Genomic DNA, 26,799 nt, shown 5'->3' on the forward strand with positions numbered 1-26,799 from the left:
ACCATACAAAGTAATGCAATCATTATTAACAATGTTAACCAGCATTAAATTCTTCGTACCCCAGTTACCTATTCCCAATGTCCATTTAAGCAGTACCTTTTGAATCCCAGATGCCTGATGTTATCTGATCCCTAAAGGTCCCTTCTTTGGCAAAAAAAGTCTTATTCTTAGTACAGTTCCGAAAGAGAGCTCTGCTTCTATGGTTCAGATCTAAAAATTCCCCGATAATTCTTACTTAATATAACTTAGTACAATCACTTAAATTTGATTCTCCATTTTTGAAACTTCAGAGTATTTCAGTTTATATACATTATTTGCTGTTTCTATCCTTACCTAAAGCTTGTAACTTGTATAAGAATCCTTTAAAATGTGGTCCAACCATGAAATGAACTCATCTTCCTTTTAAAATTATCAGACAAATACTTTAACAAAGGAGATATAATTTCACTTTTACCACTATCTTATACAATTTTTGTGCAAAAATCCAAATTTTAGATCTTATTACCAAAACATGATAAATTCTAGAAGTCCATCATATACATCTGTATATAATTCATAGAGTAATCAATCTGATCCTATTGCTTTTCTCAAAATTTGCTATCATTTTTATTTAGACATCTATCACATTACATCTTTGTCTTATTACTTGGCCTAATCATTTCCTCCTTTTGGAGGATGTTATCTCTATGTTATTTTTATTTAGCCATGAATATAGGTTAAAATTGTAAGCTATTCATTCTTGCATCCTATTATAATAACTCAGAGATGTTCCAATTTTCCATCTATTATTTAATAGATTTAGCATCATATCTACAGAACTTCTTGATAATATAAATTTGCCATGAAAGAAAAGAGGGACAATGTCATATATCTTAACAGAAAAAAAGAACTTCCTTAGCTCCGTTTGATTCCAGGCATGAGTCATATCTGACAGCCAATCATATACTCACTAGATGCTGAAAGCAGGGCTTAGGAGTAATCAAGTAGGCAATTTTTCTTTTCAGAAATGAAATAGCAAAATTGGGAAATAGAGTCAGGAAGATCCCACCTGTGCTGTGTCCAAGGTTGTCTTCAAAACTCTTCCCAGGCGCAGACATCCACCTTTAGAAGTTCTCAGCCTGAGTGAGCGGAGCGGAACCAGGAGAACATTATACACAACTACAGATATATGGATTCTGCGGTGACTAACCCTGACAGATTTAGCTCTTCTCAGCAATAGAAGGTGCAAAGACAACTCCTAAGGACTCATGATGGAGAGAGCTATCTACATCCAGGGAAAGAACTATGAAGTACGAATGCAGATTGAGGCACACTGTTTACCCTCCTTTTTTCCCTTTGTTTTTTTTCTCTTTTGTTTGTTTTTGTTTTTTTTTTGTCTTGTTTCTTCTTTCTCCTTATTCATTCCATTGGTCATAATTCTTTACAATTTGATTATTGTGTAAATAAGTTCAATGAGAAGTGATATGTAGAAGATATGGATGGGGGGGAAGAAAATCTGGAACTCAAAATTGTGTGGAACTGAGCATTGTAAACTAAAAATAAAAAAAAATCTTAATTATAAAAAAATGTTAAATGCATCTAAATAGCACTAAAAAAAAAGAAATTCTCAGCCTGTAGCACATGCCATTCTACTGTTGGCTTTATGACACCTATTCCTGTAATCAGAGCTTAAAATGACAGTAAATTGCAGTCCCATAAAGTCTTAAATAGCAAATAAATATGGACTGTTATCCTTCAGATAGGACTGTCCCAAATTTGATTGAGCTGAAAATCAAATCAAGTTATATAACTTTTCTGTCTTCTAACATGCTTCCTCATACTCTCTCAATGAACATAAACCATCTGAAGCTCAATTATCTAGAGACAGGAGGGGCTTGGATAACCCCTATTTGTTCCCAAACATTCTTATCTGTCTTTCATATTTCCAATCAAACCTTTATTTTTCTTTCCAAATCTCTTGAACCCATTATTCAGCCTTCCTTTGCATTGCAACCATTAGACAAGATAGCTTTTAAGTTATTACTTTTTACTAATGTAACTGTCTGTACTGGAATCCCATTCCAGCTTAAACAAAGCAAAGAGGTTAATGACTAACCCCACAGATTGATGGGTTTAAGTCCTTGCTTCACAATATTGTTTATTCTTCCCTAATTATACTCATTCTGGAAGAAAGAGATACTTCAGGAATTAAATCTTTTACATATGAGAAGTTCTAACACCAATGACTACAAATTCAAAGTAGGCCTTCTAAAAATCACACAAGAGATTTTTCAAAACATCCCTTCTAAAAGTATTTCCCCTTCTTTAAAAACAGTTAAAATTTTATCCTCATGTTAAGAGGACTAATTGCTAAACTTTTATGAAGAAAATTAGTTGGAAAGTTTTAAAATGATATAAATCTCTTTCTTCTTACGGCAAAAATAAACCTTTAAACGTTGTAATTCATTAAAATTAAGTTGGTGCAAAAGGCCTTAAGTAACACAAATTCCAAAGTATTATCAAGAAACTAAATTCCTAGTTATCACAGAATCTCTAAACATCACAAAGTTCCTTAGTCAAAAAGGTCTTTGCAATGGAGAGGATGCTTAGTTTCTGTAAGTCAAGAAGAACATACCCAATTAAATTAGCCTTTTCACAATAACAAAGTTTACCAGTTGACAATACCAAAGTTTACTTTCCTTAGATGAAACAGGCTTGAAAATCACACCTCTCTTTTTTTGTACAATTCTTAATCTAACATCTAACATCTTAATATAACACAAGAGGAATTGCTTTTGCAACAATATTACTGATACATCTGTTTGCCAAATTACACAATCTAGAAATTTAACAATGCCCTAATATTATTAGGTATTTTAAAACTTGAAACAACCCATTATCAATTTAGGTGAAAGCATTTCTAAATCACTTTGCACAGAGAATCATTCATCTCTTCATTAATATATTGAAACTATAACTACCACATATATTCTTCTAATAGACAAGTTTTCACATGGAAAATCTGCCCTCATAGTAAATATCAGTATTTATTAATACTGTTTATAGCCAAATATAACAGTTTTAAATTATCAAATTTTTATCACATCCTTTTTTTAGAAACTCAATTCATATATCAAAATCAGATTAAAATTGCTATAATACCATTTCTACCACATAATTTCACAATCTAAGAGAATTTTAGAAATACAATACAATTTTAGAAATACAGAAACAATAAACTTCAGATGATATCAATTGCATTTCCAGATTATCACATATAGTAATTATTCAACTTAATACTTTCGGTATTTAAAAACCACTTTAGCTCACTCAGTAGTAGCCGGCAGCACTTGTAGGCTACTTTGAATGTACCCCCTTTATTTGCCCCTTCCCCCAGCTTTAAATTCTCAGACTAGAATAGTGCACAGCCTCAGATTAAACAAAAATGGAAGAAGAAATTTCTGCTTTTGTCATTGACAATGGCTCTGACATGTGCAAAGCTGGCTTTGCTGGGGGTGATTCTCCTTGGGCTGTGTTCCCCTCCGTTGTTGGATGTCCAAGACACCAGGGTGTCATGGTGGGAAAGGGGCAGAAGGACAGTTATGTTGGTGATGAGGCCCAGAGCAAGAGAAGTATCCTGACTCTGAAATGCCCCATCGAACATGGCATTGTTACCAACTGGGATGACATGGAGAAAATCTGGCATCATACCTTCTACAACAAGCTTTGCGTAGCTCCTGAGGAACACCATTCTGCTTACAGAAGCTCCCTTGAACCCTAAGGCCAACAGAGAGAAGATGACACAGATTATTTTTGAGACCTTCAACACCCCAACCATGTATGTTGCCATTCAGGCTGTGTTGTCTCTGTACGCCTCTGGTTGTACCACTGGTATTCTTATGGACTCTGGTGATGGTGTCACCCACCCTGTGCCCATCTACGAGGGTTATGCCCTTCCCCATGCCATCCTTCGTCTTGATTTGGCTGGGCGTGACCTGACAGACTACCTCATGAAGATACCGACAGAAAGGGGGTGCAGCTTCACTACCACAGCTGAAAGGGGAAATTGTTCGTGACATCAAGGAGAAGCTGTGCTATGTTGCCCTGGACTTCAAGCAGGAGATGGCCACTGCTGCTTCTTCCTCTTCCCTGGAGAAGAGCTATGAGCTTCCTGATGGCCAGGTGATCACCATTGGCAATGAGAGGTTCAGGTGTCCTGAGGCCCTCTTCCAGCCATGCTTCCTGGGTATGGAATCCTGCGGCATTCATGAGACCACTTTCAATTCTACCATGAAGTGTGACGTTGATATCTGAAAGGATCTATATGCCAACACAGTATTGTTTGGTGGTACTACCATGTACCCTGGTATTGCTGACAGAATGCAGAAAGAAATCACAGCCCTGGCACCTAGCACAATGAAAATTAAGATCATTGCTCTCCCTGAATGTAAGTATTCCATACGGATTGGTGGCTCTATTCTGGCATCTCTCTCCACCTTCCAGCAGATGTGGATCAGCAAGCAGGAATATGATGAATCTGGCCCATCCACTGTCCATTGCAAGTGTTTCAAAATGGACTGCTAGCAGATGTGTAGCATTTGCTGCATGAATATTCCCAAAGTAAAACTTTGCCCTGGCAAATATACACCTCATGTTAGCCTCATGAAACTGGAATAAGCCTTCTTTGAAAAGAAACTTGTCCTTGGGGAAGTTTGTATCTGATATTAGACAAATATCAGCACTTTTTAGATTGTTGAACCGTTACTGATTTGACCTCATATTCAAGTAAACAGTTGTTCCCTTGTTGTACATTTTAGCATACCTTGTACGTATCTTTGATCTAAACCCTGATACAGGTCACTTCATTTTGACAGGTAAGGCTAAGAGTTAACTTCTACAGAGAATTGACCTGATAATATGGTAATATAGCATCTGGCTGGTTGACACTCAACAGCTGTACAGTTTAGTTCTATAAAGCATCAGACCTGTACAGGCTATCTAAAGGTCAGATTTCCAGCATCTGAAAGAGCTGACTTGCAGAATTTCTCTCCTAAAGCTGGCAAGAATTTATTAAAATGTGTGTTGCATCTTGCCACCATATCTAGCAGGAATACATATTGAATCCAAGCCTTAGGAACCAGTTTTTTTCTTAACCCACTGTTTTCCCCCAATGTCAGGGGGCTAAGTTACTCAACCTTGAGTTGCAAGAAAGTTTGCATTTACTACCTGTAAATTTGTGCATCTAGTTAATTTATATAAGATTTTTGTACATTGCCTTAATGTTCTAACATGACAGTAGAATACCAAAATTTGTAAGTCATCCTAAGAGTTGAGAATTATAATGCCCAGCACATCATTGTGTAAGGAAAAATAAAAGTGCTGCAAGTAAACTGAAAAACAAATAAATAAATAAAAACCTCTGCAAAGTTAACAATTACATTAAATTAGATCATTTTGATCCCATAACAAAAACCATTATTATTTTCCCTTTACAAATCAGGAAATGGGTCAAACAGAGATAAAATACATTTTTGCAACTGGAATGGAGAAGCATGAAGTTTACCAAGAGAAGAGGCTGATTTCCCAATGATGATAGTTCTTGGAAGTTGGGCTTAGGTTATGCTTCCCACAGGCCAGTTCCATCCACCTTTCCCTTCCCCCACAATTGCAGAATATACTGAGCCTCGGATGGTTTGCAGCTGCTGGGACAGGGTGGGCAGAATGTATAGGACCTAGGTGACATTTCCAACCTTTGCCTAGAAGGGTGGGCTGCAAGGTGCCCAGGGGCACAGGACTGTCAGAGCTACTACCAGTCTGCGAATTTGATGCCCCTCCCCTCCTTTTGCCAGGTGGGGAAGGGTGATTTCAGCTTTCCCTACAATTCTCCAGCATTCTCTTCTCTTAATCTGATCTGGGTTTGAGAGGAGTTAATAATGGCTGTTTAAAATCTTCACACTGAGATACCCTCTTAACTCTGAGGAGGAAGTGGGGAATGATAAGTGATCAGTATTGGGAGGAGGTATTTCAGCACGGGTGAGAATTCCTGGACTGATCTACAGATCTCAGTCTCAAACTGTCTACAGTCTCAGGAGTTCTCTCCCCAAATTCCAACTAATCAGTTTCCAAACTTTTTAATGATTAATCCCAAAATCTGCTAATATGTTTTTAGCTCTATCTGTTTCCACTGTAATTGTGAGTTGGCCAGACCAGAAATTACAAGGAAAAGTTTTGTTTCCCTAGCTGAAACCCTTAGAAATTTCTGGCCGCCTGTATTTTAAATTTTACAAAGTAATAGACTCATTCACAGCACACAAGATAGACACAGACACACACTGACAGACAAATTGACAATTAACGACAGGACAAATACAAACTGAGTTCACAATTTAATGACAGGGAGAGGGAGAATTAGAGGCTTTTTAGAAATCCCCATCATGAATTGGTTATATTATTCCAAGGAAAGGGGATTGGAGAATTTGCAAGGATTTAAGATCTGACCGGGCTAGATCCTGCAACCTTTGCTCGGAGCACCTCTATGGTCTTTGGGGGAAGCCTTGGCCTCCCTGATGTTTCTGACTTTCTGTATCCTACATCTAGAGTGTAGTTGTCCTTCTCAAGAACAGAACCCTTAAGGGAAGGGGAGAAGGGAGAGAGGAAGGAGGCAATGGCAGTGGTACAAAGTTATCCTCCTTAGGTCTAGGGCAAGTAGGGGAAGGTGAGGAGGGAAGAAGTAATGACAAAGTGCAGTTATCCTTCCCAGAATCAGAGCCTTTAAGGGAAAGGGAGGGAGGAAGGAGGTGAGGAATAGGGCAGAAAGAGTAGAGGAACAGCTATGGTTGGACAAGAGGGAAAAGTGAGGTAGAGAGAATTAGCCAGTACTGGGGGTGATGCTGAAGCAGCTTTGCTATCCTTTAGTGAATAGACTTCTGCCTTTTGTTATCACTCAGCCATCTCAGCAAAACCCATGGTGAAAACATTCCCTCTCTTAGCTAGATGTTTTATTGGCCTTTAAACTTAATTTGGTTTTAAGATAAAGTAACTTTGACCAGTACAGAAGAGCCCTATCATGGCCAACATAATTTGGGGCTATCTTTAATTAACTGACATTAGCTCTGGCAATACTAATTTCCAAAGATCTATCTGCAGAGGGGACCTAATTAATCCAGAGTGATTTAATGTGAATTGGTCCCCAACCCCAGAGCTAGCCCAAAGGTAATCAGAGACTTCAATCGAACTAGTGGAAGTCCTTTGGAAGCTGGGTATAAGGAGAACTTACCTGACCTGATCAAGGCCAACACTCCAGGAAAAAATGAATCCTGAGGCGCCTGAATCATTAGCATTGGTGAGGTTGGGCTGCTCCTCTGCCATTCCATCAGTTCTATCCGCAGTCTATGGCACCATAACTGTAGACCTGAAAGTTTGGTTAAAGGAGGCAAACAAGCTAGGTGATATGTAAATTCATATTGTTTATTTCCTTAAAGCTAGCAGATACATACATGTATGGGGCCAGACAAAATCGGACTGCCCGAACAGAAGAATGAGAAGGTTTAAATACATTCTTAGAACAGTAGCAACTCAGCATGTCTGTGTTACTCAATTTTATGATCTCTTTCTATGTTTAACCATAATACAGGAAAGGATTTTTCTAAATTGAATAGGTTGTAAATAAAGTAAGATAAGAGAATAAACAAGGGATCTATCGAAACTACAACCCAGCATTTCTGCATTTGTCATTTAACATGCCATAATATAAGATATGCCCATAGAAGAAGAAGTCACATTATTAAAGGTAGTGTCTCAGGTTAAAAGTCTCATCCTTAATGGCCATAGACAGAGGAAAGAATGCTCTTAAGTCAGCCCAATCTGGCCTTATTGACATAGGAAGAGGAATTCTCTGAGTTTACTCAGAGAACAAAGAGGTTGTTAGGTTCAGACTCTTCTTCTGGTTAACCAGTTCAGGCTCTGGCCCTTATTGAAGTTACTACATTGAGATTAAATGATTGTCAAAGTACATACATCCTCCAATAAAGTCATTGGATGCTTTATCATAGACTGGAAGTGACCCTAGGTTCCCAAACGTTATATCGGCCAGCTCAATGTATAACTATCATCTAAGGACTAGCCTAGCTGAATTCTGAAAGGCTCATACCAGATAGACCCTGAAGTCTTCTTTTATTTTATTTATTTATTTGATTGTTTATTTTTTTTACTGCAATGGCAACTATTAAACACCTACTAAGTCCTAGAGGAATAACACCGTTCTTCAACCCATTATTTCCCGCAGAGAAGTAAATAAAAAGTCATTTGTTCATATACCTTTAATATAATGTAAACTCCTTGAAGGCAGGAATTCTTTTATCTTTATAGTTCCACTTCTTAATATAATCCCCTAATAAATGCTAGTCCACTGACACAGAAAAGTAGAGAAAAGATTGAAGATGCATAAGAGGAAGAAAACGATGGATGCAAATTGACCTGCCTTCATGAAGGTTGCACCTCCCCCACCTCGTGCTGAAATCACAGATTAAGAATATATAAATATATGCTATTTATTATTTATTATATATTCCATATACTCAAAATGGGTAGCTAGGGTGAGCAGTAGGTAGAGCCCCAGGCTTGGAATCGAGGAAAACTCATTTTCCTGAGTTTATATCCAGCTTCAGACACTTACTAGCTATGTGACCCTGGGCAAGTCACTTAACCCTGTTTGCCTCAGTTTCCTCATCTGTAAAATAACCTGGAGAAGGAAATGGCAAACCACTCTGGTATCTCTGCCAAGAAAAACCCCAAATGAGGTCATGAAGAGTCAGACATGACTAAAAACAATAAAATACTTATGCAGCTAGGCAGCTAGGTGTTGCCCTGGATAAAGCACTAGACCTAGAGTTAGGAAGATCTGAGTTCAAATCTAATTTCAAGCACTTACTAACATCACTAAACCTCTGTTTGTCACAGTTTCCTCAGCTCTAATGTGGGAACATAATAACCCCTACCTCACCAGGCTGTGATGAGAATCAAATAAGACAAAAATAGTAGAACCCTGAGCAATGTGCCCAATAAGTAAGAGCTAAATAAATGTTAGTTATTATTGTTATTATTACCTGTGATCTTATCAATACTGAAATAGAATGCATCTCAGCTATGTCTGCCTAATCTGGGTAACTCTTGTCCATGTCCCTACAAAAAAGTTCCCTACAGGGAATCTATTAAAATACCAGGGGCCTTTCTTATTTTCTCCTAATGTCTCAGGATACCAGTGTAACACACAGGGTATCCACCAATTACCCATGTTCTAACAGCATAACTAACCCATCTTTTTCTTCAATCACTGATCTTTTTTGATGATATCCTTTCTTCATACTTCCTTATTTGTTATGTATTGCAGCCTGATCATACCCTCCACATACTTCTTTTTTTTATAATTTATTTAAAAGTTTATATGAACAAAAGGAGGCATAAAAGGAAAGATTACACAATTTAGACTCAGAGAACCTGGGGTTTTTTTGCTATGGTATTTTCCTTTGCTCTGGTGAGATCTTATTATATTTAAATTAATTTATTTAATATACGTAGTTTTCAGCATTGATTTTCACAAGAGTTTGAATTACAAATTTTCTCTCCATTTCTACCCCCCCACTGAAAGATGGCGTATATTCTGGTTGCCCTGTTTCCCAGTCAGCCCTCCCTTCTGTCACCCCACTCCCCTCCCATCCCCTTTTCCCATCCTTTCTTGTAGGGCAAGATAAATTTCTACGCCCCACTGCCTGTGTATCTTATTTACTAGTTGTATGCAAAAACTTTTTTTTGTTGTTTTTGAACATCTCTTTTTAAAACTTTGAGTTCCAAATTCTCTCCCCTCTTCCCTTCCCACCCACCCTCCCTTAGAAGTCAAGCAATTCAACATAGGCCACATGTGTATGATTATTTAAAACCCTTCCACAATACTCATGCTGTGAAAGACTAACTATATTTTGCTCCTACCCAACCCATCCCCCTTTATTGAATTTTCTCCCTTGACCCTGACCCCTTTCGAAAGTGTTTGTTTTTGACTACCTCCACCCCCATCAGCCCTCCCCTCCATCATCCCCCCCCTTTTTTTATCTTCTTCCTTCTTCTTTCCTGTGGGGTAAGATTCCCAACTGGGTATGTATGGTATTCCCTCCTCAGGTCAAATCTGATGAAAGCAAGATTCACTCATTCCCCCTCACCTGCCTTCTCTTCTCTTCCTACAGAACTGCTTTTTCTTGCCACTTTTGTGTGAGATAATTTACCCCATACTATCTCTCCCTTTCTCCCTCTCTCAATATATTCCTCTCTCATCCCTTAATTTGATTTTATTTCTTTTAGATATCATCCCTTCATCTCCAACTTACCCTGTGCCCCCCCCCCCCTCTCTCTCTCTCTCTGTGTGTATATATACATATATATATATACACACACATACATATATACACATACACCTACCTATATACATACATATACATACACATATATATATATATATATGCATATTCCCTTCAGCTACCCTAATACTGAGGTCTCATGAATCATATACATCATCTTTCCATGTAGGAATGTAAACTAACAGTTCAACTTTAGTAAGTCCCTTGCAATTTCTTTTTCTTGATTACCTTTTCATGCTTCTCTTGATTCTTGTGGTTGAAAGTCAAATTTTCTATTCAGCTCTGGTCTTTTTCACTGAAAAAGCTTGAAAGTCCTCTATTTTACTGAAAATCCATATTTTGCCTTGGAGCATGATACTCAGTTTTGCTGGGTAGGTGATTCTTGGTTTTAATCCTAGCTCCATTGACCTCCGGAATATCGTAATCCAACCCCTTCGATCTCTTAGTGTAGAAGATGCTAGATCTTGGATTATTCTGATTGTGTTTTCACAATACTCAAATTGTTCCTTTCTGGCTGCTTGCACTATTTTCTCCTTGATCTGGGAGCTCTGGAATCTGGTAACAATATTCCTAGGAGATTTCTTTTTGGGATCTATTTGAGGAGGTGATCGATGGATTCTTTCAATTTCTATTTTGCCCTGTGGCTCTAGAATATCAGGGCAGTTCTCCTTGATAATTTCTTGAAAGATGATATCTAGGCTCTTTTTTTGATCATGGGTTTCAGGTAGTCCAATAATTTTTAAATTATCTCTCCTGGATCTATTTTCCAGGTCAGTGGTTTTTCCAATGAGATATTTCACATTGTCTTCCATTTTTTCATTCCTTTGGTTCTGTTTTATAATATCTTGATTTCTCATCAAGTCACTAGCTTCCACTTGCTCCAATCTCATTTTGAAGGTAGTATTTTCTTCAGTGGTTTTTGGACCTCCTTTTCCATTTGGCTAATTCTGCCTTTCAAGGCATTCTTCTCCTCATTGGCTTTTTGGAGCTCTTTTGCCATTTGAGTTAGTCTATTTTTTAAGGCGTTTTCTTCAGTGTATTTTTCAGTATTTTTTGGGTCTCCTTTAGCAAGTCATTGACTTGTTTTTCATGGTTTTCTCGCATCCTTCTCATTTCTCTTCCCAATTTTTCCTCTACTTCTCTAACTTGCTTTTCCAAATCCTTTTTGAGCTTTTCCATGGCCTGGGACCAGTTCATGTTTTTCTTGGAGGTTTCTGTTGCAGGCTCTTTGACTTTGTTGACTACTTCTGTCTGTATGTTTTGGTCTTCTTTGTCACCAAAGAAAGAATGCAAAGTCTGAGACTGAATCTGGGCGCATTTTCACTGCCTGGCCATATTCCCAACCAACTAACTTGACCCTTGAGTTTTTCAGTGGGGTATGACTGCTTGTAGACTAAAGAGTTCTGTGTTCCATGTTTGGGGGGGAGGTGCCAGCTCTGTCACACCAGCACTCCTCCTTCCCCAAGAACCCCCAACCCGGACTCAGCTTAGATCTTCAGCAGGCTATGCACTCCTGATCTGATCCGCTACTTAATTCCTCCCACCAGGTGGGCCTGGGGCCAGAAGCAGCAGCAGCTGTAGCTGCCCCACCTCTGCTGCCCCCGGGGTGGTAGCCAATGGCGAACTCCTTCCACTCCCGAAGTTTTTCCCACTAACCTTCTCTGTTGTCTTTGGTGTTTTTGGGTTGAGAAGTCTGGTAACTGCTGCAGCTCACTGATTCAGAGTGGTAGGGCATATTCTGCCCAGCTCCTGGTCTGGTTGGTCCGTGCCACTCGGGCTGGGCTCTGCTCCACTCCACTCCCAGCTCCCAGCTCCCAGCTCTGTGTGGGATAGACCTCACCCAGAGACCATCCAGTCTGTCCAGGCCAGAGCCCTGCTTCCCTCTGCTGTTTTGTGGGTTCTGCAGTTCTAGAATTGGTTTTATAGGTTTTTGGAGGGACTCAGCAGGGAGCTCACACTGGTCCCTGCTTTCCAGCTGCCATCTTGGCTCCTCCAATCTAATTTTTAAGGTAGTATTTTCTTCAGTGGTCTTTTGGACCTCCTTTTCCATTTGGCTAATTCTGCCTTTCAAGGCATTCTTCTCCTCATTGGCTTTTTGGAGCTCTTTTGCCATTTGAATTAGTCTATTTTTAAGGTATATTTTCTTCAGTATTTTTGGGGTCTCCTTTAGCCAGTCCTTGGCTTGTTTTTCATGGTTTTCTCACATCACTCTCATTTCTCTTCCCAATTTTTCCCCTACTTCTCTAACTTGCTTTTCCAAATCCTTTTTGAGGTCTTCCATGGCCTGAGACCAGTTCATGTTTTTCTTGGAGGTTTTAATGTAGGCTCTTTGACTTTGTTGACTTCTTCTGGCTGTATGTTTTGGTCTTTTTTGTCAGCAAAGAAAATTCCAAAGTCTGAGTCTGAATCTGAGTCCATTTTTGTTGCCTGACCATGTTGCCAGTCAACTTATTTGACCCTTGAGTTTGTCAGTGGGGTGTGACTGCTTGTAGTGTAGAGAGTACTGTGTCCCCAGCTTTAGGGGCTATGCTGTTGTTTTCAGAGCTACACAGCAAGTTCTACCACACCAGTGCTACTCTTCCACCAAGAACCCCTGACCTGGACCTGACTCAGATCTAAGCTGAGTCTACACTCCTGCTCAGATCCGCCACTTAATTCCTCCCACCGGGTGGACCTGGGGCCGGAAGCACCTGCAGCTGTAGTTCTGTAGCCGCACCACCTCCGCTGCCCCTGGGGAGGTGGACGAACCTCTAACTCCTTTCACTATCTCCCAGTAGCTTTTCCCACTAACCTTCTCTGTTGTCTTTGGTGTTTGTGTGTTGAGAAGTCTGGTAACTGCCACAGCTCACTGATTCAGAGCGCTAGGGCCTGTTCCGCCCACTTCCCGGTCTGGATGGTCTATGTGGCCCACACTGAGCTCTGCTCCACTCAGCTCCCAGCTCCATGAGTGATAGACCTTACCCAGTGACCATCCAAGCTGTCCTGGGCTGGAGCCCTGCTTCCCTTTGCTGTTTTGTGGATTCTGCAGTTCTAGAATTTGTTCAGAGCCATTTTTATAGGTTTTCGGAGGGACCTGGTTGGGAACTCAGGCAAGTCCCTGCTTTTCAGCCACCATCTTGGCTCTGTCCCTCCAGTTGACTGTAACTTAGTTGGATGAGCAAATCAAATCTGGATTCATAATCACTAGTGGTAACATTTTAATTTCTAAGGCCCAATACTCTTAGCACTGTAAAAGAAAAAATTATTATCTATAAAATCACATTTTTAACAGTTTATAATATATCCCGAATTGAAAGAAATTCCAAGAGGAGATCCCAAGCAAGGCCTTTGTATAAATACTTGATTCATAGTGAATGCAATTTCAAGTGAACTTCCTTTTAAATAAAGACAAACTTGGAAGTTTATAACTTCTTAAGTTACAGCAATTGTCCAGCTTCTTAACCTATTCACCATTTTCCTCAGACAACACAATCTTAACAAAATTTAGACCATAGAAATGTAATAATGCCCTGAACATTATTATGTATGTAAAATTTGAAACTACTCATTATCATTTTAGGTAAATGCATTTCTAAATCACTTTGCACAGAAAATCATTCATCTCATCATTAATATGCTGAAGCTATAACTTTAACTACCACATATATTCTCTTAATAGACAAGATTTTAAAGGAAAAAATGCTTTTCATAGTAATATCAGTATTATTATTGTTCCCTGTTTATAACAGTTCCAAATCATCAAATTTTTATCATAGCCCTTTAAAAGCCCAATTCACATATATCAAATTCAGATTAAAATTTCTGTAATATCATTACTACCACACAATGCTCTTTTCAAATTTCACAATCTAAGACAATTTTAGAAATACAATATAGTTTTAGAAATACAGAAACAATAAATTTCAGATGTTATCAATTGCATTTCCAGATTATCACACATAGAGATTATTCAACTTATTACTTTTGGTATTTAAAAATATCACTGCAAAGTTAGCAATTACATCAAAAAAAATGTTGTTTCTAACATATGCCAGTCATTATATTAAGCATTTTACAATCATCACCATTTTGATCCCATAACAACAATGATTATTATTTTCCCTTTACAAATCAGGAAACAGGTGAAACAGAGATAAAATACATTTTTGCAACTGGAATCCAATCTGGGGATGAGAGATTAACAAGAACCCTTACGGCTGTTAAAAAAATTCCCATACTGAGATATCCTCTCAACTCTGGGGAGGAAGTGGGGAATGATAAGTGATCAGGATTAGAAGGGGGTGTTTTAGCACTAGTGAGAGTTCCTGGAGTGATCTACAGTCTCAGGAGTTCTCTCCCAAATTCCAACTAATCAGTTTCCAAACTTTTTAATGATTAATTCCAGAATCTGCTAACATGTTTTTAGCTCTGTTTCCATTGTGATTCTGAGTTGGCCAGACTAGGAATCACAAGGAAAAGTTTTGTTTGTAGCCCTTAGAAATCTCTGGCTGCCTGTATTTTAAATTTTACAAAGTAATAGACTCATTTACAGCACACACACTCACACACATACTGACAGACAAATTCACAATGGACAAATACAAACTGAGTTCACAATTTAACAACAGAGAGGGAATTAGAGGCTTGTTAGAAATTCCCATCACTGATTGGCTATTATTGTTCCAAGGAAAGGGGGTTTGGGGAATTTGCAAGTATCTGAGATCTGACCAGGATGTATCCTGCAACCTTTGCTCAGGGCACTTCTATCTATTGTCTTTGGGGGAAGCCTTGGGGTGCCTGATGTTTCTGATTTTCCATAACCTACATCCAGAGTGTAGCTGTCCTCCTCAAGAACAGAGCCCTTAAGGGAAGGGGGAAGGGGGAGAGGGAGGAGGACTAGGGCACTATATACCACTAGATAACATGGTGGCCAGTGGTTGGTAGCCCAGGAGCTGGAGACAGAATTTCTGCATGTGAGAAGACACAAAGTATACTAACAAATTAAACAAACATGGCCCAAAAAATCAGAAGCAGTAGGTTGATTAGAAGGGGAGAAAAATGAGGCTAAAGCAGCATCCAGGGGAGAGTAGAGTGTGTAACAGGTAGCCTTGTTGCATGACCATCTGCAGATGGACAGCCAACAGTCTAGGAGACACAGATCTGACAAGCAAATTCAATACGCAGGACCCAAATATAAGGAACATAAAAAGTGATGTGAGAATAGAGGAAAACAAAGAAAGAAACCAAGTTTTGAGGTCAGAGTTGAGAGAGAAGTTTGAGTGTGAAATAATTCACTTAGACAACATACAAGGCATCAGGAGCTGCTTTTATGTGCATGAAAAAGCACATGGGTTTTTTTTAAAGAAAGCTAATTGAGACCCCAATATATAGGGGAATCATGCTTATATAGAGGTTTCAGAACAATGATGTAATTTTTGTGGTTTTGTACAGGGGTTAAAGATAAGGATGAACAATAAGGATGAGGAAGATGGTTGCTTACAAGATAAGGAGGAATTTTCTATGACACAGGATGAGGAAGATGGATGAGAAGACAAGGAGAACAGGGGGACATAAGATAAAGGAGACAAAAGCAATTCTTTTGGTACAAGTTAAAGAGAAGTTCTATGGTATTTCAAGGAATGTGGAAAAGGACTTTAGGATACCCTCAGGTTACAGGATTGTGGTGCTAATTGTGATTAAAGATCTCTGCCCATTCATCCCCTTAATAGGCCTCAGATGGAGCTTGATTAGGGGAGGCTTGTTGGTAGGAAGGCCCTGAGCCCTAAGAAGGGCATATATACCCTAAGGGTAGCCATTAAGCTCATAGACACCAAGACAGAGAGAACTGGAAAGGTTCTCAGAACTGCAGGCTCTCAGAGCTTCAGAGAGGATGCAGGCAAGCAGATGGCTAGAGTTTGTGAGTGAGGTTTAGAGGAAGGCCCCAGCAGAGGGGAAGGTTATGGGATGGCTTGGCTCCTTCCTGCAATATTGATGACTTTGGTGAGGTAAAAGCAGTAATGGAGAGCTGTCTGCATTGGGACTCAGGCAGAAACTAGGAGCAGCCATCTCCTGTGGGAGAAGGAGGAACCCAGGTGTTCAGAATTCAGTCCTGGGGCAAGATAAGACTTTGCAGCAAAGTAGTGAGTATGCTTCCCTACTGTGTCCCCATGGGAGGGTTTGGGACTCAGGGGGAGGGTGCTGTTATCAGTGGTTGGTGGGGAGAAGTGCCATGGACCCTCAAGGAACCCACCCTGTTGACTTTGTTGCCCAGGTGCCCCTCAGGACTCGGAGGTGAGGGCTAGAGCAGTGTGGGGAGAGCACACTCTCAAGAGAACTTTATTTGGACTTTCTTGTTTGTGTTGGGACTTTGCTTATTAAAGCATACCTGAATCTGAGAGTGCCAGGAGGAAGTCTGTAATGGCAGTGTGGGGTAAAGGACACAACCCCAAGAAGGACTTCTTAGGACACTCTGTATTGACTGAAGAGATTATAACTTGCTGTGACCTAGGAGTGGATGGCATCTGTATTTTCTACTACCCCTTAAGGGTGATATGTTGTGTTAGGGAAGACCCTGGCCTGGGGACCCCCTGCTTGGGTAAATAAGTATTTTGAGTAATGCTACTGAATGATGTTTTGCTTAAGGATGTTGCTATGAAAGTTATGGTTTAGTTTATTGAACAATGATATATGCTATGTGGGCATTCTGAGAAATGCTATAAGATATCCTGAATGATGTGTTTTATTTAAGACTATTTGGCCACCTTACTAACAAGTTATTATGTAATGGGATCGCAAAGAATAGTGCCTCTATTTGCTCCAGGATCCATGGCCATTTAGATTGTAATGCCAAGGATCCTAAAGGGGTGGAATATAATGTCAAGCAAAGTGGGACTTTTTGATGTTTTTTCTTTTAGAGTGCTTCTCAGCACTAAGGTAATCAAGTGCCTTTGATTAAGTCTTGCCTTTGTTTGAATCAGGAGTCTTTGATTGAATCAAAAATCCTTGATTGAAAACAGTACATATACTCTGAGGTTAACATTTTGCTTTGGGGCTCACTCATTAGAAGAGTGTTCATGTCATCTGGCCATATGAGACTCTGGGTAGACATTAAGGAGCACCCCCCAGCTTTGAAAACCTAGATGCTGGTGCTTCTCCTCTGATAACTATGTATGTATTGCTATGGTCAGGCAATTAGAAACCTGTCTATTGATTTTTGTTATTTTCTCTGTTTGTAATCTCTATTTGTATTTGCTCTGAAGTTCAGGGTGCTGACTTTTTCCCCTGAACTAAGTGAATGATACATGTATGTTTAATTAAAGTAAGATTGTTAAGCCCATAAAGTTGCTTTCCTTTAGAAAAGTAGATCAAAGAACCTGTGCTAGCAGCCCTTGTGTGTGCTGGTGTTATTGGCCTTACATCTCCACAGCAGCTGCAAGTAACATTGTTGTTACTTGCTTGTTACATCCTTGTTACAAGGATGAGCCCCAATTTCCACCCCTCCAGGAGGGGCGTCACAAAGTACTAGAAAAAGCAACCCTTAATATTCTTTTTAACCTCTAGAGTATTGTCTATATGCACATCATTTCTCCATTCAACCACTAGGCTGGAGAAATCTTTCAGGGAAATGCACACACACACATATACTTATGCATGTATATATGTACATGTGTGTGTATGTATATACCTACTTCCTGCTGAACAGGGGCACAGAGTTGATTTCAAGGGCCGAGAATAGGTTGAGGAGGGGTGGTCAGCATGGTCAGTGTGGAATGCAGTGCCCACTGAGTCCAGGGTAGAGAGAGGCAAACTACTCAGGGACATCAAGGGCAGGAGTTGGTACCCTAAGAGTTGAAGGTAGAATTTCTGCTGGCGAGAAGACACAAAGTTAACCAGGAGGTTAAACGAGCAAAGGCCAAATATAAGAGTGAGTAAAATGATTAATGATGGTGTCAGAATGGGGGAAAGAAGCGAGAGGAACCACAACCCCCAAGAAGGAGTTAGAGAGAAGTATCAAGCTGGAGTGGATGTCTTCCATCTAAGAGGCTGCCTATAGTATCCTTTGAGTGTGAAGTTCTACCTTATGGGAATTATTAATATACATACAACAAGAGGTGTTAGACAAAGCACAGACACCCCCTGAGGAGGCAAGAAGATGGTCAAGAGCAATATGATTGTCCAGAACCACATTAGCTAAAGAGTCAAGTGATTCTCGAAGTTCAGATAAGCCACGGGCTGTGTCATTTGCCACAAGTGAGACAGTAGCTGTTAGGTTAGAGAGAATTGCCTCATGTTTCCAGAGACTGTACCAAGGGAGTAAGTACTCAGCTCCCTTGGATAGATACCAGAGTATGATTGTAGATTTGGATCATGGGAACTGCCTGGCCAAGTGTACACTGTCCAAATGGTTGGTAAGGGGAGAGACAGTGGGAGTTAAGGACAACATCACAGGGGTAAGAAACATTAGGGGTGGCTGGTCCACAAAGAAAGACTGTACCTGGGACAGCGCAAAGAGCTTCACCTAGTCTGTTCCTAAAAAGGGAGGGGTTCTCATTCAGTCTTTGGGTAATGTCTCTCAAATGGTCATACAAGACCTGCTTTTTTAATCTTTCCTTCACCCCAGTTAATCATATGATCCTTGCTATCCCTATCATTCTCATAGTTCCATGAGGGATCAGAGTTTGGGACGATGGTGGCCCTGGGAAGAGAATGGGATCCATTAGAATTTTGGGCATATCATCCCCATGTTTCTGGGCATAATCCCAGATCATCCTTTCTTTCTTCCACCACAAAGCAGTAGAGAGGATCAGATTGGTGTCGCACCATGTGATGTTAAATTGGAGAGACATCAGTCAGAAGCCATCTGAAAATTTAGTAGTCCTCTGAAGAGCAACCTAGCTTCTCTTTAATTTGGGCCAGGTCTGTCATAGAAAAGGGGACATGGACTCTAGTGTTCCCACCCCAGGTGTCAAATCTCCAGTAGTGGGAGAATAGGGGCTGGGTTTGTAAGGCTGGGACAGTCTGAAGCTGAGGAGGGTTTCATAGAAGAGAGAGCAAGGAAAGGAGTTCCCTGACAGGTATTAGAGGGACTAAGGAGCAGAGCAGCTTGGGCAGAGGAGGGACTTGATAAGGGGGTGGGAGTTGAAGATAAAGATTGGAGGTAGAAGAGGAAGCAGAGGGGAAGGGGGAGGGTTTTGAAGCCACAAGAGAAGGAGAATTTGGAGGAATGGGAGGATGGTGAAGCCACTGGTCAAGTAGTCACAGCAGGGTCATCAAGTATGTCTGGGGAACCAAGAGATTTAGGAGTTTTGAGAGATTTAGGAATTTTCTCCTAAGTCTTGGGGAATTCAGGAGTTTTCTCCTGAGTCTTGGGGCCAGGTCCAAAGGATGGTCTGGCCAAGACCATTTTACACTTTTCTTTAAGATTAAGATCTTGAGACAAACTCATAAAACTTTGGATATAGGGCACTTCTGTCCACTTCCCTTCTCTCCTACAGAATAGGCCTAATTAGAAGATCGTATTATAGTTAACAGACCCATATAAGGGCCATTTTTCTTGATCTTCCAATTGATACTGAAGCCAGGCTCTATTACAATAAAATAGCAAGTGCTTTTTCTTAAGATCTCCTCCACCAAATTCCCAAATTTCTTCCAATGCCATAATCCTACTGGAGAATTACAGAGTACCGACTGGTTCCGTCCCATCCTAACAGTCTCCTAGCAGCTTCTCACCATTCGTCTCAGCATCCCAAGATGGAGAGGAGAAAATATGTGACTGACCCAGTGCAAAGGTATCGTCAACAGTGCAACTGACCACCCCGAAGTCAGTGGAACTTCAGATGCTGCTGGCCATGTCTGGGCACTCCAAGAGTCTTGCAGCAAGGGAGACAGTAGGGGCAGAAAGATCTGGGGAAGAGAACAAAACAAAGGGTGCTTACCTCTTATCCCAGTGTCTAAGAGAAGGTCAGCAGAGTCCTGGGTTTTGGCACTAAATTATGTTGAGGTCAGAGTTGGGAGAGCAGTCCAAGTATGAAAGAATTCACTTAGTGTTCTCTTAGCCATCAGGAGCTGTTTTTCTTTATGTGAAAAAGCATACGGGTCTTTTTTTTTCTTTTTTCTTTTTAGCAAGACAGCTAATTGAGACCACAAAATTTGGGGGACTTGTGCTTATATAGAGGTTTCAGAATAATGATGTAATTTTAGGGTTTTATGGGAGTTAAAGATAAGGACAAACAAGATAAAGAAGAAGGTGGCTTACAAGATAAGGAGGAATTTTTTTTTTATTTCACAGATGGATGACAAGATAAAGAGAACAGGGGGACACAGGATAAGGAGCAAGTCTTTTGGTGCAAGTTAAGAAGAAGTTTTATGATATTTCAAGATAAGGGGAAAAGAATTTTAGGACACCCTCAAGTTAAAGGATGAACTACAAAATAAGCCCCAACCTCCCTCAGGCAGGGCTTCACAAAGTACTGAAAAAAGCAACCCTTAATATTCTCTCTAACCCCTAGGGTACCTCTTATGTCGACATCACAAGATCCCCATGATGCTATTATTTACTTTTGGCAAACAGAATTATCTGATCTTATTATTTCCTCAAAAGTTTCCATTCTGATTCCAATACCTTTAGGAGGATCAGATGCCATTTAGGATCCAACCCTATACCTGTGAACATAAGTAGCAACATTTCAGCAAGCAGAAGCTTTCTACCCTTGAGTTCAATAGTTATACAAATGAATTTGCTTATAAGAGACTGACTTCACTCCAAATATCATAAAAGACTTGGGAGGATGCACAATTAATTCCAAAAATTCATATCAAAAAGTTGTTTATAATAAAACATGCTTGCACCACAGGACACACAGTATAAACAGGTATTATTTCCACAATAGTAACAAACCTTCAGTGAAATTGAATTTTCCAATCATGCAAAAAATTTCTATAAGTTATCACCCTCTAAGAAAAATTGATTGCACTGAAATTCTGTATCAGACAACTCAAAACACAATCTTTTTTCTTTATTAATTAATTTTTAGTTTTCAACATTCACTTCCACAAGATTTTGAGTTCCAAATTTTCTCTCTATCTTGCCCTTGCCCCACCCCAAGATAGCATGCATTCTGATCTGACCTCCTTTCTATCACCCCCATTTCTTTTATCCCCTTCCCCTTCATTTTCCTGTAGGGCAAGATAGATTTCTATACTCTATTGCCTGTATACCTCATTTCCCCGTTGCATGTAAAAACAATTTTTAACATTCATTTTTACAACTTCGAGTTTCAAATTCTCTCCCTTCCTCCCTCCCCACTCACCCTTATTGAGAAGGCAAGCAATTCAATATAGGTTATACATGTGTAGTCATGGAAAACACTTCCATAATAGTCATGCTGTGAAAATCTAACTATATTTCTCTCCATCCTATCCTGTACCCCATTTATTCTATTCTCTCCTTTTACCCTGTCCTTCCTCAAAAGTGTTTGCTTCTGATTACCCCCCCCCCCAATTTGCCTTCTTTTCTCTTATCACCCCCTCTCTTATCCTGTTCCCCCTGCTTTCCTGTAGGGTAAGATAGATTTCCATACCCAACTGAGTGTGTATGTTAGTGCCTCCTTAAGCCAAATATGATGAGGGTAAGATTCACTCATTCCCACTCATCTCCACCCTCTTCCCCTCCACTGTAAAAGCTTTTTCTCACCTCTTTTATGTGAGATAACTTATTCCATTCTACCTCTCCCTTTCTTCTTCTCCCAGTACATTCCTCTCTCATCCCTTAATTTTATTTTTTTAAGAAATCATCCCTTTATATTCAACTCACCCTGTGCCCTCTGTCTATATACATACATGTATACATATATACATATACATACGTATATATATATATATGTGTGTGTGTGTGTGTGTGTGTGTGTGTGTGTGTGTGTATGTGTGTGTGTGTGTGTGTGTGTGTGTGTGTATGTGTGTGTGTGTGTGTGTGTACACATACACTCCCTACAACTACCCTAACACTGAGAAAGGTCTCATGAGTTACAAATATCATCTTTCCATGTAGGAATGTAAACAGGTTCAACTTTAATAAGTCCCTTATGAGTTCACTTTCCTGTTTACCTTTTCATGTTTCTCTTGAGTCTTATATTTGAAAGTCAAACATTCTATTCAGCTTTTCATCAGGAATGCTTGGAAGACCTCTATTTCATTGAATATCCATATTTTTCCCCTGAAGGATTATACTCAGTTTTGCTGGGCAGGTGATTCTGGGTTTTAATCCTAGCTCTTTTGTCCTCTGAAATATCATATTCCAAGCCTTCCAGTCCCTTAATGTAGAAGCTGCTAAATCTTGTGTTATCCTGATTGGGTTTCCACAATACTTGAATTGTTTCTTTCTGGCTGCTTGCAATATTTTCTCCTTGACCTGGGAACTCTAGAATTTGGCTACAATATTCCTAGGAGTTTTCTTTTTGGGATCTTTTTCAGGAGGCAATTGATGGGTTATTTCAATTTCTAATTTACTCTCTGGTTCTAGGATATCAGGGCAGTTTTTTCTTGGTAATTTCTTGAAAGATGATGTCTAGGTCTTTTTTTTTGATCATGGATTTCAGGTAGTCCAATCATTTCTAAATTATCTCTCCTGGATCTATTCTCCAGGTCATTGGTTTCTATGTTGTCTTTGCCATTTCTGGGTTCAGAAGTCTAGAAACTGCCACAGCTGCCAGTGATTCAGTCCCCTGAGGCCTGCTACAGATTTGGTGGGGCAGGGTCTGTGCAGGCACATCTTTTTTTTCAATTTAATTCATTTTAGTTTGACCCATCATTATAAATATTAACTATGTACAGATTACTATTAGAATGAAAAAATATACAGATTTTTTTTTACAATTTAGATTTTTTACTTTTAGTTTGTAATGATCAGTTCCACATAATTTTGAGTTCTAGATTTTCTTCCCCCCACCCCTTCCCCAAGACAGCATGGAATCTGATATATCTTCTACATATAACTTCACATTGAATTTATTTAAACAATCGTCAAGTTGTAAAGAAGAATTATGACCAATGGAATGAATCAGGAGAAAGAAGAAATAAAACCAAAAAAAAACAAAAACAAACAAAAGAGAAAAAAAAACAAAGAGAAAAAAGGAGAGCAAATAGTGTGTCTCAATCTGCATTCATACTTCATAGTTCTTTCTCTGGATGTAGATAACTCTCTCCATAATGAGTCCTTTGGACTTGTCTTTGCGCCTTGTATTGCTGAGAAGAGCCAAGTCTATCAAAGTTAGTCATCACAGAATCCACATATCTGTGGTTGTGTATAATGTTCTTCTGGTTCTGCTCCGCTCACGCAGCATTATATCATGTAGGTTTTTCCATGTTATTATGAAGTCCATATCATCCCCATTTCTTATTGCACAATAGTATTCTATTACCTTCATATACCACAACTTGTTCAGCCATTCCCCAATTGATGGGCATTCCCTTGATTTCCAATTCTTTGCTACTAAAAAAGAGCCACTATAAATATTTTTGTACATATGGGTCCTTTTCCCACTTGTGTGGTCTCTTTGGGACACAACCATAGAAGTGGTATTGCTGGGTCAAAGGGTATGAACATTTTTATAGCCCTTTGGGCATAGTTCCAAATTGCTCTCCAGAATGGCTGGTTCAGTTCACAACTCCACCATGTGCTGGCGCATTTTGAACTGGACTCTGCTCTCAGACTGGTGCAACAGACTTTTCCTTTCAACCTTGCAAGTTGTCTTGGGCTGGAAATTTGTTTCATTCTGTCATTCTGTGGATTCTGCTGCTCTAAAATTTGTGTCATTTTTATAGATATTTGGAGGAGTTTGGGGGAGAGCTCAAGCAAGTCCCTGCTTTTACTCCACAATCTTGGCTCCACCCTGTCTCAAAACACAACCTTTATAGTCCCTTTTGAGCTTTTTACCTCATACGGCAAGTTTCACCAATCAAAAATTTACCAGGACTTACATCTCAAATTTCAATTTGTCCTTGAGCAAAAGCCAATCGTTAGAGATCATTTCTATATACTTGAAAATTCTCAGCAAGCCAAGTTCATTATTTAGGAATCCCATAATTTGAACAACCTCTTTGGCAAGCTTACAAAATTAAGGAGGATCAACAGGGACCCCAGAGAAGGGGCTTCCTATCCATTCCATCTATCCTTAGAGCTGGTATGGGCTCTGCTTTTTGACTAACCCTGAGGACTGCTATGAATGGGCAGAATCAATCAGGATAAGGTTTCACCTCATTCTCTCTTTTCACACACACACACACACACACACACACACAGAGAGAGAGAGAGAGAGAGAGAGAGAGAGAGAGAGAGAGAGAGAGAGAGAGAATCAGTTACCAGCCTTAGGTTTTTGCATTAAAACAATAACCAACCATCTTACAATTTTCATAAATGATAGCTGAATTTTTTTAGCTGTAACACAAACAATAAACTTCCCATGACATCATTTGCATTTTCAGATCATATAAAAATTATTGACAAGAGGATGGGCTTATACCTAGTGCCCAAGGCTGGCTGGCTTCTTTACTTTGACCCATTTCCCTTTCCCTCTTTCCCCATGTTCGCAGAGGCTGCGAGCAGCTGCTTGAGCTAAACCTGGATGATACTTCCAGGTTTTCCAGGCAGGCTATAGGGTACCCTGAGGCCCAGGGCCATTATCAGTGGGACCTATGAGGTGGCTGCTGCCCCCCCCACCCTTTTCACCAAGTGGGGGAGGGTGAATTTGCAGGTGAGTGGGAAGGATGAAACACTCTTCTCATAGTCTGATCTTGGATGAGAGGGGATAACAGGAAAACATGGAGCTATTTGTAATCCCTGCACTGAGATACCCCCTTGACTCAAGGGGAAGTAGTGGGGGAAGGGAGTGATGAGACTGTAAGGAGATTGTTTCGAAACTCTCTAATGATCTATCTCAAAACTTCCAGAATCTGTTAAGATGTTTTACTGCCCTAACTTTTTTACTTCTATTTCCACCCCTTAAAATTTAGAGTGGGGCATTGAACTTTGCAGGCCACAAAAAATTCTGCAAAACACTTCTTTGTAAAAGTATTTCCATTTCTTTAAAAAGCTTATAATTTATCCTGATGTTAAGAGGAATAATCACTAAACTTTCATGAAGTAAATTAGTTGGAAACCTTAAATATTGGAATTTATCAAAACCAAGTTGATTTAAAATGTCTTTTAAGTATCACAAATCCCCAACGTGCCATAAAACCAAAATTCTCAATCACAAATTACTAAATACCACACTCCTCTAGTCAAAAAGGTGTATACCTTGGGGAGGAAGTTCAGTTTTTATAAGCCAAGAACAAACCCAATTAAATTAGCTTTATCACAATAACAAAGTTTACCAGGCCTTTAAAAAAAATTTTACTTGGAATCTTTTCTTCCCTTTATCTTAAAATATATCACAAGAAATTAAGAAAAATAATTACATTCTGTAATCTCACATAGACAGTGAATGTGGTAGTTCACAAGCCTCCAAATTAATATATAAATAACCTGACAGTACAATTCTTAATCTAAAAAACATCTAGATTGTAAGAGAAAATGCTTTTCTGACAACATAGGTAATATAATTGTTTAAATTACACATTTAATTACACAATATAAAAAAATTTAGAAATATAACTATACCATAAGCAATTATCATGTATTTAAAACTCAAAACAAAACCAACTAATTACCAAGCAGGTGACCTTACTTTGGTTGGATGAGTAAATCAAATTTGGATTGATAATCACTAATGGTAATATTTTAATTTCTAAGGCCCAATACTCTTGGCACTTTAAAAGAAAATATTATTATCCATAAATTCACATTTTTATAAGATAGGTGGCGACAATTCCCCACTCCAACTAACCTTTTACTTCCTTAAATAGCTGGAATTCCCTTTGAGACTTATTAGATAAAGAAAGAGCTGGCCTAAGTATTCAGGTTCTCCATTCCCATCCTCCCAGGAAATGCATATCCCATTTTGCAGGAGAATGCCTAGTGGGGAAAGAAATGTAAACAGACTGTATAGGTAATAAATGGGAGAGGGTGAAGTCCAACAAGCTTGGAGAGGCTTGTTTAAAAATCCCCTTCACAAATCACTTTTCTTGGTTCTCTAGATTATATTGAGGCCAGGCTGTGTTGCAAAAAAAAAGATGAGATGCTTTCTCTTAATTCCCCCTTCCCAAATTTCTCCCAGTGCCTAAAGAGGCAACCAGGGGGAGAATCTCTTGGCCTGGCTCATGTTCGATATCATGTGGCCACTTGCCTCCTTTACAGCATCCCAAAGAGGAGGAGAATGAAAGAGAAGAGATGCCTAAATGAGAGACAGTCCCCCTCAAGAAGCCAGAACCATCTCACCCGATGGCCTAGAAGTCAGAGAGATCCACAATGCCACTCCAGGATAATCCAGTTGGAGGACAC

The 26,799-nt window shown here is 39.5% G+C and overlaps 1 protein-coding gene and 1 pseudogene across 5 annotated transcripts in view; both read left to right on the forward strand.

Annotated features, from left to right (window-relative positions):
- Positions 1 to 26,799, forward strand: part of PALLD (palladin, cytoskeletal associated protein) — a 593,228-nt gene that overhangs the window by 62,015 nt on the left and 504,414 nt on the right. The gene's annotated exons all lie outside the window — the stretch shown is intronic.
- Positions 3,425 to 4,656, forward strand: LOC118853213 (annotated as a pseudogene).

Source organism: Trichosurus vulpecula, chromosome 6 (genome assembly GCF_011100635.1).
Source record: "Trichosurus vulpecula isolate mTriVul1 chromosome 6, mTriVul1.pri, whole genome shotgun sequence".
Taxonomy (NCBI): domain Eukaryota; kingdom Metazoa; phylum Chordata; class Mammalia; order Diprotodontia; family Phalangeridae; genus Trichosurus; species Trichosurus vulpecula.